Source organism: Globicephala melas, chromosome 13 (assembly GCF_963455315.2).
Source record: "Globicephala melas chromosome 13, mGloMel1.2, whole genome shotgun sequence".
NCBI lineage: Eukaryota > Metazoa > Chordata > Mammalia > Artiodactyla > Delphinidae > Globicephala > Globicephala melas.
Genome location: NC_083326.1, coordinates 20,059,103 through 20,076,575, shown reverse-complemented (window position 1 = coordinate 20,076,575; position 17,473 = coordinate 20,059,103).

Sequence of the window (17,473 nt, the reverse complement as noted above, 5' to 3'; positions counted from 1 at the left end):
GTCAATTTTAGAGTTGAATGTATGTGATGTTGTGTGTATAGTGTTTATAATTCCTTGGGAATTGCAACTACACTATTTCAACTATGCTGAGTATAGGTTTTAATTTAACGACATGGTTTCTGTGGCCAATGAATAATATATATAAAACAGAAAGTGTGAGTAGCCAATCTTTCCCCATCATAAATCCTCAAATCCTGCAGTGAATAATATTCCCAAAACTCAAATGTTTTGGTTTCATAAATATATAATTTAGATGGAAATAAACTTTCTAGTTAGAATTTTTGTAACTGTATTAAAGTAGAAAATTGAAGTTTTCAGTATTTACTTACAAAATTATTACTTTTTCTTGTTTTAAAAATTGAGCATGGGGCTTCCCTGGTGGCGCAGTGGTTGAGAGTCCGCCTACCGGTGCAGGGGACACCGGTTCGTGCCCGGGTCTGGGAAGATCCCACATGCCGCGGAGCGGCTGGGCCCGTGAGCCATGGCCGCTGAGCCTGCGCGTCCGGAGCCTGTGCTCCACGACGGGAGAGGCCACAGCAGTGAGAGGCCCGCGTACCGCAAAAAAAAAAAAAAAAAATTGAGCATGGAAGACTTTAAACCAAATCATGGAATATTTCTATTTATAAGGAAAATAAATCTCAAATTACATTTTTATATACACAGTTGAACAAAATTTGTCAATTATATATAGATATTTGATGATTCAATCCATGATTATTAATATTCAAATGGATGAGAAAAATCTCAGTAGTTTTCATTTATAGCAAATATAATATTCAATAGAATGATAGACATGAATTTTGCATCTTCTTGTGGCAACACTTCTCCAGAATGCTGACCTTTTTGAAGTATTCTGTATCATTGAAATATACATGTAGAATATGAAAAGAAACTCTGTTACCAGGTTAACCAATTTAAGTCTTGTTTCTTGGATTAAATAAAAATGTTCATGGAAAGTTTTCCAAATTTGTTTAAAAAAGTGATCCATTACAATATAGTTCACACAAATTTTCTAAAGTATCAGGTTGCAATTATGTCTTAGAGAATTATTGTATTTAGGTTGTTTTTTAGTTTGTCTCATGTAATGTATGAGAGGACAAAGTGCTAGCTACCTTTCCACACAAGTACAACAAAAAGGGCAAAATATCTGCAGATTTTGGTCTTCCCTTTTTGTCTTTACTATATGTAACTTCTTTAATCAAAACTTATTTATAAAATGAAAGTTGGTAACAGTACCAACCAGATATATTTCATGTAACAAGGATCAGAGATAGGATACTGTATTGCACACTTTTAAAATTTGTTCAACTGAATATAATAATAGTAGAAAATGGGTTTTGAATGACTTATTTCAATGCTCAATATTAAAGATTTAACTATTTAAATTGTCATTGAAAAATAACATCTAGATAATCATCTCCATATTTGTATTAGAGGTTTTTTCATTCTTCACTTCCAGTAAAATTTATGGAACATGTGCCTTCTTCTCCAGATGAACAGTATTTTTATGTTGTAGAGAATCACATTTTAAAAAATGGTTAGAGATTCCTAGATCTCCTATACTGCAAAAGCATATGGGTGTTGGATGGGACTTCTAGGAAGGTTGAATGATAGCACACATACTCTCTCCAAAAACAAGTATAAAACTAGATAAAATTCTCAAAAGTCAACACTTCTGGAAACTGATTAGAATTACACCTCACACTGCAAAGTCTTTATTCAAAAAGACTGTTGAACCCCCATAAGAATGGAAGTCTATGCCATTTTGGCCTGAAAACGCTCCCATGTCAACTCCATCTCATAACTCTATTGCAGTAATTCTTCCAGGGCAGGGCAGGGCAGGCTGCTTTAATGTGGAAGTAAAGCACAACCTATAGAAAGTCACATTCAGATACTTTATCTAAAACAAAAAGGGAGAATCCAGAAAGGGAGCAAACTGCTTGAAAAGGCAGGCATGCAGCTACCCGGAGGTGGTGATACTGCATGAGACAAGCAAAGATCTGGAAGAAAAGCCAGACACTTAGCAAAGACACCTGGAAATGAAATAGTCAAAACAGATCTCACTGAAATTTCACATATCCCTCATGGTCTGGGAGGCAGCTTGGTTTTGCAAACTTGTGAGCAGGCTCAAGAGAAAGCAGAGAGAATCTTAGCTATCTACTCATCCGTACAGAACATGAGGCCCTGATTCGGCAGAGTAGAAGGTACAAAGGACTTGTTAACTGCCCGAATTTTGAAAGTGGCCCCCATACAACAATAATATACCAACAGCAAATAATGAATGCTGATTGGCTCAGAGTGTTTCAGCCTAACCTCTGCACCCATTTTCACTGGAGATCACCTCTGACTAAAGAAATACTAACTCAAAAAAGGTGGAGGAAGATTGGGCCTTCATTATAATAGTAAAGCTAATTTTTCCAATTTGTTTCAATCCACAAGTCCAAAAGAAAATTAGAAACACATACATATCCTAAAATTATTAGTAACATGAATTCAGAGAGTATTCAAAGACTTTTATCTATATATCTATATCATTTATCCATTTTTTTTCTGGAATAAAAAGGAAAGTTTGAACCACAATCAATTAGCTTGATGACAGCCTTCGATCAATCACCATTCATAGCTTGTGAATTCTGCACCTGGTGACAATTAAAGAAGGTAATTAGGAGACTGATAATATCCTTAGCACACTGCTCCTTTGACACAAACACTAACCCTTCCATATTGGTCCTAAGGGAAAAGTGCTTGCCAGATTAGTAGTTGGCTAAAGATATGAAGCTTTTTCTCATAATAAATGATGAAATCTACTAAAACAGTTAGTTTAACCTACATTCATTAATACAATAGGTGATATAAATAGGACCAAAAAATCAAACAAGTAGTTGTGGGGGAAACTTAGGAAATTCCCCGAAGGTAGTACCATGCTTTGACTGTATTTAACTTTCACCCACTCTCTGTACCCTACAGCATAATAAGTAAAATATAATCTTATATAAATGTTCATTATACAGTATTATGATTTGCTGCACATTCTTTTGTCTGCCTTTCTTTTTTTGTCTGCCAATAAGTTCTCCTATTTCCTTCAAGAACAGCAGGAGTTCTGTCAAATTTTCATAGCGTGAGACACTGTGAGATGTAGGAATAAAAATAAAGAATTAATCAGAGTGCTTGTAAGATTATTTAAAATGTATCTTACAATGTATTTCAACTTTCTGAATTTACAATTGATCATATTTTTTCATAAAATTTCACTAGGAAACTGTGTGAGAAAATTTATCTGTATTTATTTTAAGACATCTCCTAGCCTTAAAAATAATTAAATAGCAAAATATATCCTAGGTAACTATTTATTCACATTCTTTTAGAATAAGGCTTTTCTCCCATCCTTCCTAATGCAAAATTTCCCTTTGCTCAATGCCATTAAAGCATTAGGGAAAAAATCATGCCTGGTTTGTATCAGCACACTAAACTGGGTAAAACAAAAATACTTTCATTCAGTTTAGGGTCTCCTACCCTCTACCAATATGTTTGCATATAAATCTTTAATATCTGAGAAAATTGATTTCTTTCATTTGTAAATTAAGCAAAATAATACCTGCAAATCACTCTCATAAATGTACTGCATTAATTTTCTGAGACAATGAATAAATGAATAATGATACCAGTTCATAGATTTCAGGGAGTTTTAGAAATATAGGCTATTTTAATTCTGTGGAAATTAAGGCTAAATTAACTGTTTCCTATCAAAATAAGTAAAATACCTAATGTTGTTTTAAAGCTTACTATCTGAGAAGACTGCAAAATGTTTCATATAATTTCTCATATTTAGTCCTTTCAACCATCCATCACATATACACTAAAGTGACCCACATTTGCACATAGAAATACTAAGGATAAAAGAGGCTATTTCCTGCTAAAGATGACACAAATAAAAACTGGAAAAAGTAGGATTCAGGAAGTTTGACTCCACAGAGCATAGTCTTCAGATTTTTAGTAATTACCACCCTGATATATCATTTTAGAGCTAACAAAAATATCAAGACAGAAGAAAACAATTATCTTCAACAAGAGATTTATTTGAACGCTGTGTCCTGGTTATCAGCAAGGTAGTTAGTGTAAAATTTTATTTGGTCTGAAAGGTGAATAATTTGTGTCTGCTTTGTCCATAAATATATATTTTCTATCAATCTCCATGCAAAAATCTCTACAGAAATGTTCATAGCAGGATTCTGACAAAACTCAAACACTAAAGACAACCTAAAGGTCCTACAACTGATGAATGGTTTAACAAACTGTGTTACATCCCTGCATGGAATGCTACTCAGCTATAAAAGGCAGAAACTTATTAATATGTACAACTTCGATAGGTCTCAAAGGAATTATGCTGAGTAAGCAAATAAACTCTCTGATAGTTACATACTGTATGATTCTGTTTATACAGCGTCCTAGGAATAACAATATTATAAAGCTGGAGAGCAGATTAGCGGTTGCCAGGGATGAAGGAAGGATGTGGCTGTGGCTATGGCTATAGAGTGGTACAGCACAAGGAACAATTCTGATGGCATAACTCTGTACCTTGTGACGAATATGCATAAAACTAAAGGCATACAAACACACACACACGAATGCATGTAAAATAAGTGAAATCTGAATAAAACTGATGGATCATATTCAAGTCAATTTCCTAGTTGTGATATTGTACTATAGTTATCATAGCTGTTACCATTGCAGGAAACTCAAAAAAGAGTACATGGGATCCAGAATCTCTCTGCATTATTTCTTACAAATGCATCTAAATCTACAATTATCTCAAAATGAAAAGTTAAAAAAAAAACAAAATGAATTCAGACTTACATGAAACCAGTTTGTATGAAGAGTTAAATCATTTTAGAAAAATTTTCTGCAAAAATCATCAGCACTTTATATATTAATATTTAGAAATAATTTATCAGAAATGTATCAGAAATATATCATAGCCTATAAGAGCAGTACTGTTAATTAGCAGCAATAGTAACAGTGGCAGCAGCAGAAACATTCTCAAAATTAAAAATTGTCAAAAATTATTCATGACAAAAAAAAAGAAAAAAGGGCTTCCCTGGTGGCGCAGTGGTTGAGAGTCCGCCTGCCGATTCAGGGGACACGGGCTCGTGCCCCGGTCCTTGATGATCCCACATGCCGCGGAGCGGCTAGGCCCATGAGCCATGGCCGCTGAGCCTGCGCGTCCGGAGCCCGTGCTCCGCAACGGGAGAGGCCACAGCAGTGAGAGGCCCGCGTACCGAAAAAAACAAAAAAAATTATTCATGATCTTTCATTTGCCAAGAATGACTGATGTTCCTTTCAATTATTTCTATTGAAAATGAAGTTGTTATGAATATGAAAGTATATGAAAGAATATGAAAGAAATATGTAAAAAATTCAATTGTATTTCTGAAAGAAAGCAATGAGCAACTGGACACTGAAATTTAAAAACATTAGTATTTATGAAAGCATCAAAATACAAATTAAGAATATATTTAACAAAATATCTGTACGTGCTGTAAAAAAAACTGCTAAGACAAATCAGAAGAGTCATTATTATTATATTAATGCTCTACAAATGGATCTATAGATTCAATATGTTCTGAATCAATAATGAAGACTGTGGTTTTGACTCAAAGGATATATACATATACACATATATAACTAAATGGAATAAAAAGTTCAGAAACAGACTCACACATACAGGGCCATTTGATTTTCAACAAAGATGCCAAGGCCGTTCAATGGGGAATTAATAGTTGTTTAAATAAATGATGTTGAAAGAACAGAATATGTTTACTTAAAAAAAGACTCCATCATGTGCTATAAAATTACCTTGAAATCAATCATAGATATAAATTTCAGAGGTAAGAGAATAAGTCTTACAAAAACTATAGCATAAAAACCTCTGACCCCAGATTAGACAAATATTTCTCCATATACCCAGTAGAAAAAAACATAAATAAAAATTCTAAGTTTGACTTCATAAAAATGTAAAACTTTTGCTAATTTCCAGCTATAAGATAAATAATTTCTGGGGATTTAATGTATAGCATGGTGACTATAATTAACAATATGTATTATATACTTAAAAGTTTTAAGATAGTAGAAAAAAAAGTTCAGCCATTTTGGATTAAGAAAAAAACACTTCTGCTAACGATAAAAAACTTAAAATACTAAAAGGTAAGACATAGGCTAGGAGAAAATATTTTCAAAATATATATCTGTCAAAGGTCTTGTATCTATAATGTATGAAGAACTCTCATATGAATTATAAGAAGGCAAATAACTCAATTAAAAATGGGCAAAAGACTGAACAGACGGGTCATAAAAAAATACAAATCACCCATAAACACATGAAAAATTGCTCATCACCATTTGTCATCAGAAAAATTAAAATTAAAACCTCAATGATATTGATATGGCTGAAATTTAAAAAGCTGGGCAATATCAAGTTTAGCAAGGATGTGGAACAACTAGATTCCCAAACATCCGGTGGAGCACGAAATTTTTCAATCACTTTGGAAAACAATGTAGCAGTTTCTTAAAAAGTTAAATAAGTACTTTTTATATTATCATGCCCATCCCATTGCATTTTAAGAAGAGAAATAAAAACATATGTCCACCCAAGACTTACACAAATGTTCATGGAAATTTTATTCATAATAAAACAAACTAGAAAAATCCCTATTGACCATCACTAATCTACTCAAAGGATAAACAAATTGTAGTATATGCATATAATGGTGAATTACTCAGTAGTAAAAAGAAAAGAACTAAGAATACACAAAATAATTTGGGTGAATCTCATAAGGATTGTGGTAAGAAACTAGACACAGAAGAATACATCCTATTCAGTTTCATTTATATAAAATTCCACAAAAAACAAGATAGGAAAAAATGATCAGTAGTTGCCAAGGTCAGGGTTTGGGGAGGATCTAGAATCCAAAAATATATGAAGGGACACTTGGCATAAAAGAATTGTTCTATGTTATGTTTGTGGTGGTGGTTACCTTCCTGTATATATGTTTCAAATTTATCATATTGTACATTTAAAGTTGATGAACACACACACACACACACACACACACACACACACACACACACCACCCACATGGTGAGTTTAAAGATAAAATCATTAACTTATCCCAGACTCTCTAAATGGCAATGATACAAAATTAATATTTGGCTTCCAGGGAGAAATGCATTCTAGGGTGCTCTTAGAAAACACATGGTCTCAAATGCCTTAAGAACTGGTAGTGTAGAAAAAAAAGCCTCTAAATATCTTACAGACATGAATCTTAGATCCGTCTGTAAAACCATGCCTCAGTTTTTTAACGTTGTCCCTCAGTATTTTTACAGAAATCTCAAGGCAGAGAAGGGCTTATCTCAATGATGTATGTGCGTTTGGCTTTTATCTACAGAAGTGGATATTTCTTATGGAAAAGAAAGGATGTTGACTTTTATCAGTTATTAAATAAATTACCTGCTTGACTCATTAGCACCTCAGCCTGAAACAAGTAACAGAACCATATAATGAGATTCTTTTGGCTTGGAATCAAGAGAATTATTGCTAGTAGAGCTCTCTGTCCAAAAGACAAATCTCCTCTGTCCATTTGCTAGGTGTAGCGAGGGGTGTATATTAGGAAAGGAATACAGAATAAACACATTAAACTTTTCTGTGTCTGTAAACTAGTGGCTTTTAGAAAAATACTTCTCAATAGTTTGTTGTGTGAATTCGATAGCAAAAGTAGTGGCTAACCTCTTAGATGCTGTAATCCAAATGACTAGATTCAAATCCTAACTCTGCCACCACCTATAAGTATATCTTCAGGGTAACTAATTCATCCTGGATAGACCTCTGCCTCTTCATCTATAAAGTGGAGCTAAAAATAGACCTACATCAGGGGATTGCGATACATTTAGAAAATCCTCTCAAAAATTATTAGCACATTACCTGAGAAACAGTAGAACTTTATAAATATTAGGTGTTATTAATACCTAATATAAATATTAGGTGATATGAATACCATGGAAGACATATCATATAGTAGGCACCCAACAACCTATTTTATTTTATTCAAATAATTTTGAAAATGTGAAGAAAATTATAGAAATAAAATAATAAAATATCAGCCAAAATATACATTAAATGAAGGTCCTATATGATATATTACCACCTTGTTTTTCATAGCCACATTACTATATTATGATAGTACCAACATTTTCCAGATAGATAGACAAATAGATAAAACTGTTATTGCTAAGGACTTAACATTGAAGAAAAATCAAGTAAATAAGAATATTTCAAAGAACTATATAGAAATTGACTTTTTATAGTTTTTCAATCTATATCTAAATATATTTGTAATATAACATTATGTTAAATATTTTGAAACATTTTCTAAAACATTTAATATAAAATGTTAAAATATTAAAGTTAAGAAGATACTAAACCTCTTCATAAAAATTCATCCTATATACTTTGCTTATACTTCAAACAATCTTTTCTGTAGTTTAGATAGAAAAAAACAATTTGACAGCAACACATGCTGTATATTTTAGAATTTTTACCTAAATTCTTGGGCCCCAGAAGTACTATGAGACATGCCAGAGGTAATGATCTGGGCAAATTGAAAACTGTGATACTGATTAGGCAAATAAAGAAAGATATCACTGCTCTGCATGAATCATTACCAAATCATTTGATAATGTTTTCAGGCATTATCCACTGACAGACTTTTATCAATGGGTAATTAGAGCAATACACATAAAGGAATAAACAGAGCTTCTAACTGGACCAACACAATAATCATTTCTTTTCAGAAGAAACCAGATATAAAAATATTTTATGAAATTGGAAATATGTACTTAAATATTTTTAATAATAATGATACTTTTTTGGAAATGTTACAGGGACTTAGAAAAGTCTATAAATTCAGGATCTGAAATAAGAACCATCACTGTCTGCTCATCCTTTCAGGTATGCCCTTGGTTCTATTTTATTCTTCACCGATGTTCTATGTAACCTGGCTATCATCACTGCATCTACTGCCCAAAGGAAATAATAGCCAGAGCCTCTTCTCCTAGCCTATTAGTCAATGAGCTAAGAAATAACAGGAGAATAGGGACCAAAGCATAGCGAGATGGGATTCTTAGGTAAATATTTATATTTGATATATTGAACAGATTGATGCTACAGAACAATATGTCTAGACCATCTTTCAGATACCATCTAATATCAACTAAATCTGATTTTTCAAAGTTTACTCTATCAAAACGCTCAAGTTAGTATGCATTTGTCATCACAGTTAATTAGGTTTGTGAAAATATCTGACATTATATTTACAACCCGTTTATTTTTCTGCTTCTGATGTGGACAACATAGAGACAAGAATTACTGACAGAACTTTTTAAAAATTCATGACCTGATATTACAAGAGATAAAATAGAAAAATCACAACAGAGAAATAGAGGAAAAATAATAAGTAAAAAAGAGAAATAAAGATGAGAAAGGGGAGACTAAGGTCAATAATTAAACAGAGGTGATAATTAGAAATGTTAAAATATTAAAAATATATTAAGAAGCCATTATATAAAACTTTAAGATAATAGTTTCAAAAAGATAGATGACATTGATAAATTTCTCAAAAGACACAAAATACTACAACTCGTTCAATTAAATAGATAACTTGAAGAGCCCTATATTTATTAAAGATATTAACTTAATAGATAAAAGCCTCCTCACAAAGAAAATTCCAATCTCAAATAGCTTCTTGGTGAATATCTAAGAATTGTGAAGAAATAAGACCCATTCTATTCAAATTCTTTGAGTAAATAGAAAAAAATTAAATAGAAAAGTAGAGAAGATGCCGAACTAATTTTATGAGGCCACTAATATCCTGAAACAAAATGGCATATGTAAAAAAGTTTCACTGTTTTTAATGAAAGAGAGAAAGCTTCAAGTGTCTATATGCTAGGATATGATATATAAAGAATGATATATCAACATAGTAGAAAACTTTGCATTTATACAAATAAGAACTTTTCTATATACTGTATGTCTGCACACTTGTATGCTGTTTAAAGAGCTCCAGGCTTGTTAATGCAAGAACCAAAATACAAAACTGTGACTGTGTTATGAAAATATTTGTGTAATAAAATGAAAAAAAAAATCTAAGAATAGGTACCCAATTTTGCTTGGTTTTGATTGCCTTTTTAAAACGAAACACTGGAACAAATGATGAAAAACCAATAAAATTAGTTTATTCAGTGAAGAAGGGACAAGAGGATGTTGGGTTACTCGGAATAAAGTTAATTGAGCAAGTGATATTCAAGCTAGGATCTACAGAATTTGTAGAAAATTGTCAATTGGAAAGAAACAAGGAGAATTCTCTCAGGATGAGGCTAAAACATTTGCAGTAGAGTGTGGATCAGGGAGCTTGGCACACATAAAAGCCCACTACGGCAGCTAGAGATCAGGAGAAGTCAAGAAATGGCCAGGGGCTTCCCTTCCCTGGTGGCGCAGTGGTTGAGAGTCAGCCTGCCGATGCAGGAGACACAGGTTCGTGCCCCGGTCCAGGAAGATTCCACTTGCCGCGGAGCGGCTGTGCCCGTGAGCCATGGCCGCTGAGCCTGCGCGTCTGGAGCCTGTGCTCCGCAATTGGAGAGGCCACGACAGTGAGAGGCCCGCGTACCGCAAAAAAATAAAAATAAAAACAAATGGCCAGGAAATCAGATCTGCTAAAATCTGGCAAATCTGAAATCAGCCTCGGTATATTCCTAATTACTTTGCAGAGTGACATAATTCCTTTCCTGTGTATGAAATTGGCATTACAATTCATCTTATGATCTTATGGCAGATACCTTGATGATTTTTATTAGGCTTTTTGAAGTCTTAAGAAGAGCAAGTGAGCAGTATTCTTATAGGCACTGAAAAGTCCTGAAACCAGGTAGGAATCACTGGCTTCCACGGATACAATAAAATACGTTACCGATTTTTTGCGAAGAGGAAAACAAATCTTTGTTTTCACAGAATGCTCAGACTGGCAGGTACCTGAGAGTCCACCTGGCCCTGCAATCTCATCTCATGAGTAAAGATACTAAAACAGGTAAGATTTGCTCAAAGTTTCAGCTTCAGAACTAGGACAAGAACATACAATTCATGATACTAGTCTATTGTTCTTTGTTCTAGAGCATTCCAAATTTCAAGAAGTAGTTGGAAATTTTGTAAAACATATGGTCAAAAAATGTACAGTCACCATGTAGATCCACATACAAAGTATAAACAAAATATGTTTTGCCCCCTAAAAATTAACTATCTTAAATTTAATGGAAATCAAATCTGTTTGTGTTTGGATAGAGCTTTATTCTCTAGCAAATGCAAATTGCCTCACCAATGAACACATGGTCAGACACCACATTCCTTTCCCAGGCATTGAATAATAAGAAGTCATCATTTTTCTAATATAAATAGGTGTCATAAGAATTTCAGAAGTGAAACATTGAGATCTATCTTTCACTAGTAAAAAGAATGTGAAATATGAAAATATTTAGAACAACTTTTAGAAAATACTGGATTTTTAATTAGTGGGGAAATGGTTTGATATTTGAGATTTAACCTGACTTACTTTTTATCACTATTAGAGAAAAAAATAAGAAGAGGACAAAAACCAACTGTGTCTGGATTTGGTTTATAAAGCTTTTGTTTTAAAGAGAGTATTTTTTAAATTCTAAAATGCTTTACAAAGTATTTTCAAAGTTCTTAAAAATATCTCCAGTTTAAAAGTTTTACAAATACGTTTGAACATAATAATGTAGGTCTCACTAATTAGTTGAGATGCAAAAAAAGTTTTATCAGTAATTATAATGCTGTAGGGCAGTTAGTTCACTCTTAAGGGAAGTAGTTCAAATACGTGCACAGTATTCCAAATGATACCTGATGATCTGAAAGGTAAAAGCTTTATCTTCAAAATCTTTTCAAACTGATCTTCCAAATTTCCTTCTATGTTTAATAATAAGTAAATGGCAGTAAGAGCACTTACATGATTCCTCTCCATCCTCTTTTTTTCCCCAGTTTTATTGAGCTATAATTAACATATAACAACAACAACAAAAAAGGGAGTGATGTGGCATGATGGAAGTGTTAGCTAACATTATTGTGGCAATCATTTTATCATATGTATCACATCAGCATGTAGTACAGCTCTCCATTCACTTTTCATAAAAATAAGATACTTTTCTGAAACTTAAAATAGTCATTTATATCAACTAAAAACCCTATCTTAACTATATTCATTATAAAATGAAAACATTATAATTTCACAAATGGAAGGTGATCCCTTCAATAAAATGTAGCTATAAAATTTACCAAAAACACTTTTTTCACATATATCGCCAAATTTATACAAGTCATCATGAATTCAGCTTAATTTCAAAGAAAGCATGAAGATATATTGCAACATCTAAATTACATGCTTTTTTTTTTCCAAAAACTGAATTACTTAAGATTGATTGTAGTTAACTGGAATAATTCTAACCTTAAGTTGTATTTTAATGATTTGAGAAGATGATTCTTATAATTACCATATCAAAGCACAAGCCTAAACCACAGAGAAGTTATTTATTGGAACTTCCAGGACATCACCTGAAGTCAGAACACATTTTCTCCAATGTCATTCAATGTAAACATCTAAATTCGCAAGAGCACCCAACTCTACAATGTACAGGGAACACAGAATTCTCCTTCTTAGTCATCAAGAAGCAATTATCATCAGATTTTTTTGTAAAGTGAATGTAATCACAGCTTTTATAAAGATTGTCAATATCAAGCTGGGTTTTATTGGAGTTTTGTTGTTGCTGTTGGTTAGCTGTAGATTGTGTGTGTGTGTGTGTCTGTGTATTTTAGTGTAACTGAGTTTGTCCTCCCAGAGATTTTTTTTTTTTTTTTTTTTTTTTTGCTTTATGCGGGCCTCTCACTGTTGTGGCCTCTCCCGTTGCGGAGCACAGGCTCCGGATGCGCAGGCTCAGCGGCCATGGCTCACAGGCCTAGCCGCTCCGCGGCATGTGGGATCTTCCCGGACCAGGGCACGAACCCGTGTCCCCTGCATCAGCAGTCGGACTCTCAACCACTGCGTCACCAGGGAAGCCCCTCTCAGAGATTTTGATTCAGAAGATCTCTAAAGAGACGTGGGAAGAGCTGTGTGCTTTTTACAAGTTAATCAAATAATTAACATTGTCAGCCAAGATTAGAAAATTTGCTATAAAATAAAAAGGAAATCTAATGTTCACAGTTAATCAAGTTTTATTTGTAAACTTCTTGTGTAAATGAATACATCTAATTTGATGAATAAGCACTTTTTCTTTACAAAAGAAACTTTCTCTTCCTGCCTTGCATACTTGCTCAGCATACCTCCTCTAGCTTGGACAATACAAATTATTCTTTAATTAATTCAATGCCTGAGTGAAGAAATACTCTGATATGCATGAATAAATTGGTGAGATCTTTTTGTAGGGATTTGTCTGCTTTTACGGGAAAACTTTTGAAGCCCTGGAATATAAGTTATACAGGAAACTGTGATTTGTATTTTAAATTGATTACTATAACGTATTTTCATTATAAGAATAAAACCTAGAGGAAACAGAGTAACTGCCAAAATTAATGGGAGAAGATAAAGTGATACATTTATATCATGTTTTGCCATTAAGGACTTGGGCAGACAAGCCAACAAAAATACAATTTCTGCTACTTTTATATGCAATCTGACCTTGAAATGGCTAATTGTTGCCTTTAAATTATAAACTTATCATTTAAAAATAAGCTAATATGTTTATAGTCTTAAAATAGACTAATAAAAATATCCACCTTATGGATTTGTTGTAGAGAATATGAAATAATGTATTTGGAGTGGTTATCACAGTGCCAGGAAAATAGTAAATCCTCACTAAGTAGTTATTAAGAACCAGGAAATAGTCATTGAATCAAGTGTAATTAAAGATAAATAAAATGTAGATTGTTTTATAACAAAAAAGCTCAAGAACAGAAATTAAAATTTCATTCAAATTGCCATTAATGCCCAGTTATGACTGTTTTTCTATAAGTTATACTGAAGATAAAATATAAATTTCAATACCCAAACAGTTCTTCAATTCATCCCTCTTTCATTATTCTAGTAAAAGAAAAAAGTCAATGTCGATATCAGCAAGGCAAAACTAACAAAATGGTTGGTGAGAAAATAAATGTAAGAAAATGGTAACCAAAGCTAATTAGAATATCAGTTGACCAAAAAAAAAACAAAACCAACATCTCAAAAATATGAGAGATATAAAAGAAAAATATTATTAATTTCCAGTATATAAGTATTGGGGGGACAAGAAAGGGATATAGGGGAAGCAGGGTAGTTATGGTGGCAACAAGGACACTATTAATAAAAGATTTGGCTTTCATGATGGCAAAATGTATATGACATATGCTCCTAGAATGTGGTAATTTGGATTGGAATTTCAACATCTTTTTTTTTATATGTCAATTATATTTTATATTATGTGGATTTGCATGGCACTCAGGGTATATTCATAAAAATAAAACACATCGTGAACATATTAGTATTATAATTACCCACATAAGGGGACGGACTATGACGCAGCTTCCATACTCCTATTATACTGTTATCTCTCTTGTGTGCTTTATTTCTCTTTTTGCTGAAGAAAAGATGAAATACTGCTTTTGGAAGGAAATATTTACTCTATCTGCCAAAATTACTCTTGGTAGACTGCAACTCAAGTAGTAAATATATTTTTATGGATAATTAGTTGATTGAATGTGTGAATTAGAGGCTTTTTAATATTCATGACTAATTTATAATCTATGAATATTTTATTAATTTCTGTGTTGTTTGAAATAATGATGCTACAATAACACAAAACCCAAATACTTAACATTAATAAACTCTAAATAATAAGTCAATTCTGTGATTAAGTATCATCCAAAGCTTGCTCGACATAACAATATAATATGCAAAATACAAAAACTGTGGCTCAGGTATAGAGATATGTAATCCATTATTTTCCTTATAAATTAGAAAATCTAGATGTACAACCACCTTCATTGTTTTCAACACTTTTTATAGAATCAATTACAGGAAATCATCTCTTTCTTTTTCTTTTTTTTGGTAGCAGAACTCTCATCTGCAGAATGGATTTCAGCACCAATCTGAGAAAGACACACACATTTTTGAGATAGACTTTTATTTATTGGATTTATATATTATCCTGCTTAGATTTGTATTTAAGCACTTATATTATTATTGTCTACTTTTTTCTTTCACTGATTTGTAAGTTTTAAAGGACAGACATAGTATATTTTGTTTTTGCTTATGTCTTATTTTCCTGGCTCTAACACAATAGAAGTTTTATATGAATAAACAAATAAATTATTTGCTCTGAAATTCCAAATGTTCTCCCAAAGAGTCATAGGGGAAAAAAAATGTTTAAATCGAAATATCTAAGCATGAGATGATGAACTAGTATCATAATTACCCGATTTATTCTAAAGTCTGCAAAATAATGTTTCCTACTGTGGGCCTCATCTTTCAGATCCTTGCACCTCATATCTGACTATAGTCATAGCTTCTCTGCCTACAACAACTGCAACTTTTTCCACTACTGCCCGAATCTGAAACCACCACAGCAGAAATCCAAGCAGGTGCATGCAGTTGTCCCTCATGGAGACCAAATCTCTAGTCATTCCAGCTAAACAATCAGAAACAAAATTTTGAAAGATTTGAGGAGCTGTAAAGGACAGCTCCACTAGAACACTGTCTGTGTATGTCACCTTTCTGACTCACATCTGTATCTATGAAGGGATATTTCTGTAACAGAAAGCCAGCATTATAAAACCTAAAACAGACCAACCATTTAAATGAATATATTTTAAGTGGTTTTATCAATCTTTGGACCTCACTGAAGCTACAAAAGTTACATATTTCTCAAAAACCTCTTCTTGTATTTTTCCATTTTGGCTTTCTCTGTTGACTAAACTCATTTCATTACCACAGAGCAACTGACCTCTAGACAGTCAATCAAAAAGAGCAAAGAAGCATGGTGGGCAAATAGTACCAGCTTATATTTTGCAAAAAAAAAAAAAAAGAGTAAACTGTTTTTCGAGATCTGTAAATCTTCAGCTTCTGAAATCATTGTTACTACAAATGTATTGATCAAGAATTGAGAGATTCCCAGTGACTCAAGTCAAACTCAATATCCACTGTACATGTTTTATGTTTTGGAAAATTTTATGTACAAATACAGTAAGTCAGAAGAACACAGGACCTCTTATGGCGAGTCTTTATTGATATAGAATTCTGCCTGAATACTATAAAACCTTAGTTATTCAAATTTGTAAAATGTCTTAAAACTAAATTATAGTAAGAATGTTATAATTTAAGAAATGGAAGTAGAAAATACTTCAGTTTGATCCCCTGCTGTTCCACATATTAGTATGTAAACAAATGCTATAGTGATCAAAAGAGAATGGCACTGATAAAAACAGACACGTAGACCAATGGAACAGAACAAACACCCCAGTAATAAACCCACACATATACAATAAACTAATCTTTGACAAGGGCACCAAGAATACAAACCCGGAAAGAACAGTTTCTTTAATAAATGGTGCTGGGAAAAGTGGTTGTCCACATGCAAAGACTGAAGTTGGACCCTTATCTTACACCATACACAAAAATTAACTCAAAATGGATTAAAGATTTAAATGTAAGACCTGAAACCATAAAATTCCTGGAAGAAATCATACAGGAAAAGCTTCTTGCCTTTGGTCTTGACAATATGGTTTTGGGGATATGACATCAAAAACACAGGTAACAAAAGCAAACATGAACAAGTGGGACTATGTTAAACTAAAAACATAGGGTTTAACCTTCAAAATTTATAAGGAACTCATACAACTGTTAAGCAAGGAGGCCATTATACTGTGGCTCTAACCAGGTGGAGGCCTCCGTAAGCAAACCAAAACCTAAGCCTGAAATGCCTCGAGGTTGAGAAATCAAAACGCTAAGGACAACCAATCACAAACAGCCAACGAGGCTCTAAGCTACAGCCAACCAACAATTCCCTTACTTGGCTTCCACACTTCCTCTATGGAAGCCTCTCCTCAGCGCCTGTCGGCGGAGCGCGCCTAACCACTGCCAGTTTGCTGCTGCCTGACTGGAATGGATTTTTGTTCAAATAAACTCTTAAAAACTTGAATATGCCTCAGTTTATCTTTTAACAGTTCTAGTGTCAGAAGAACCAAAGCAAAGGGACCCCAGCAGCCCCCAGGAGCCCTGAGCAACCAGGCGGAGGTACCTGCTGAGCTCCCTGGAGCCGCTGCCTGCTCGCTGCCTCTGGAGGTGTGGGGACGTCCCCTCGGGTCCCGGTCCTCGTTCAGCAGCTTTGCGTCACG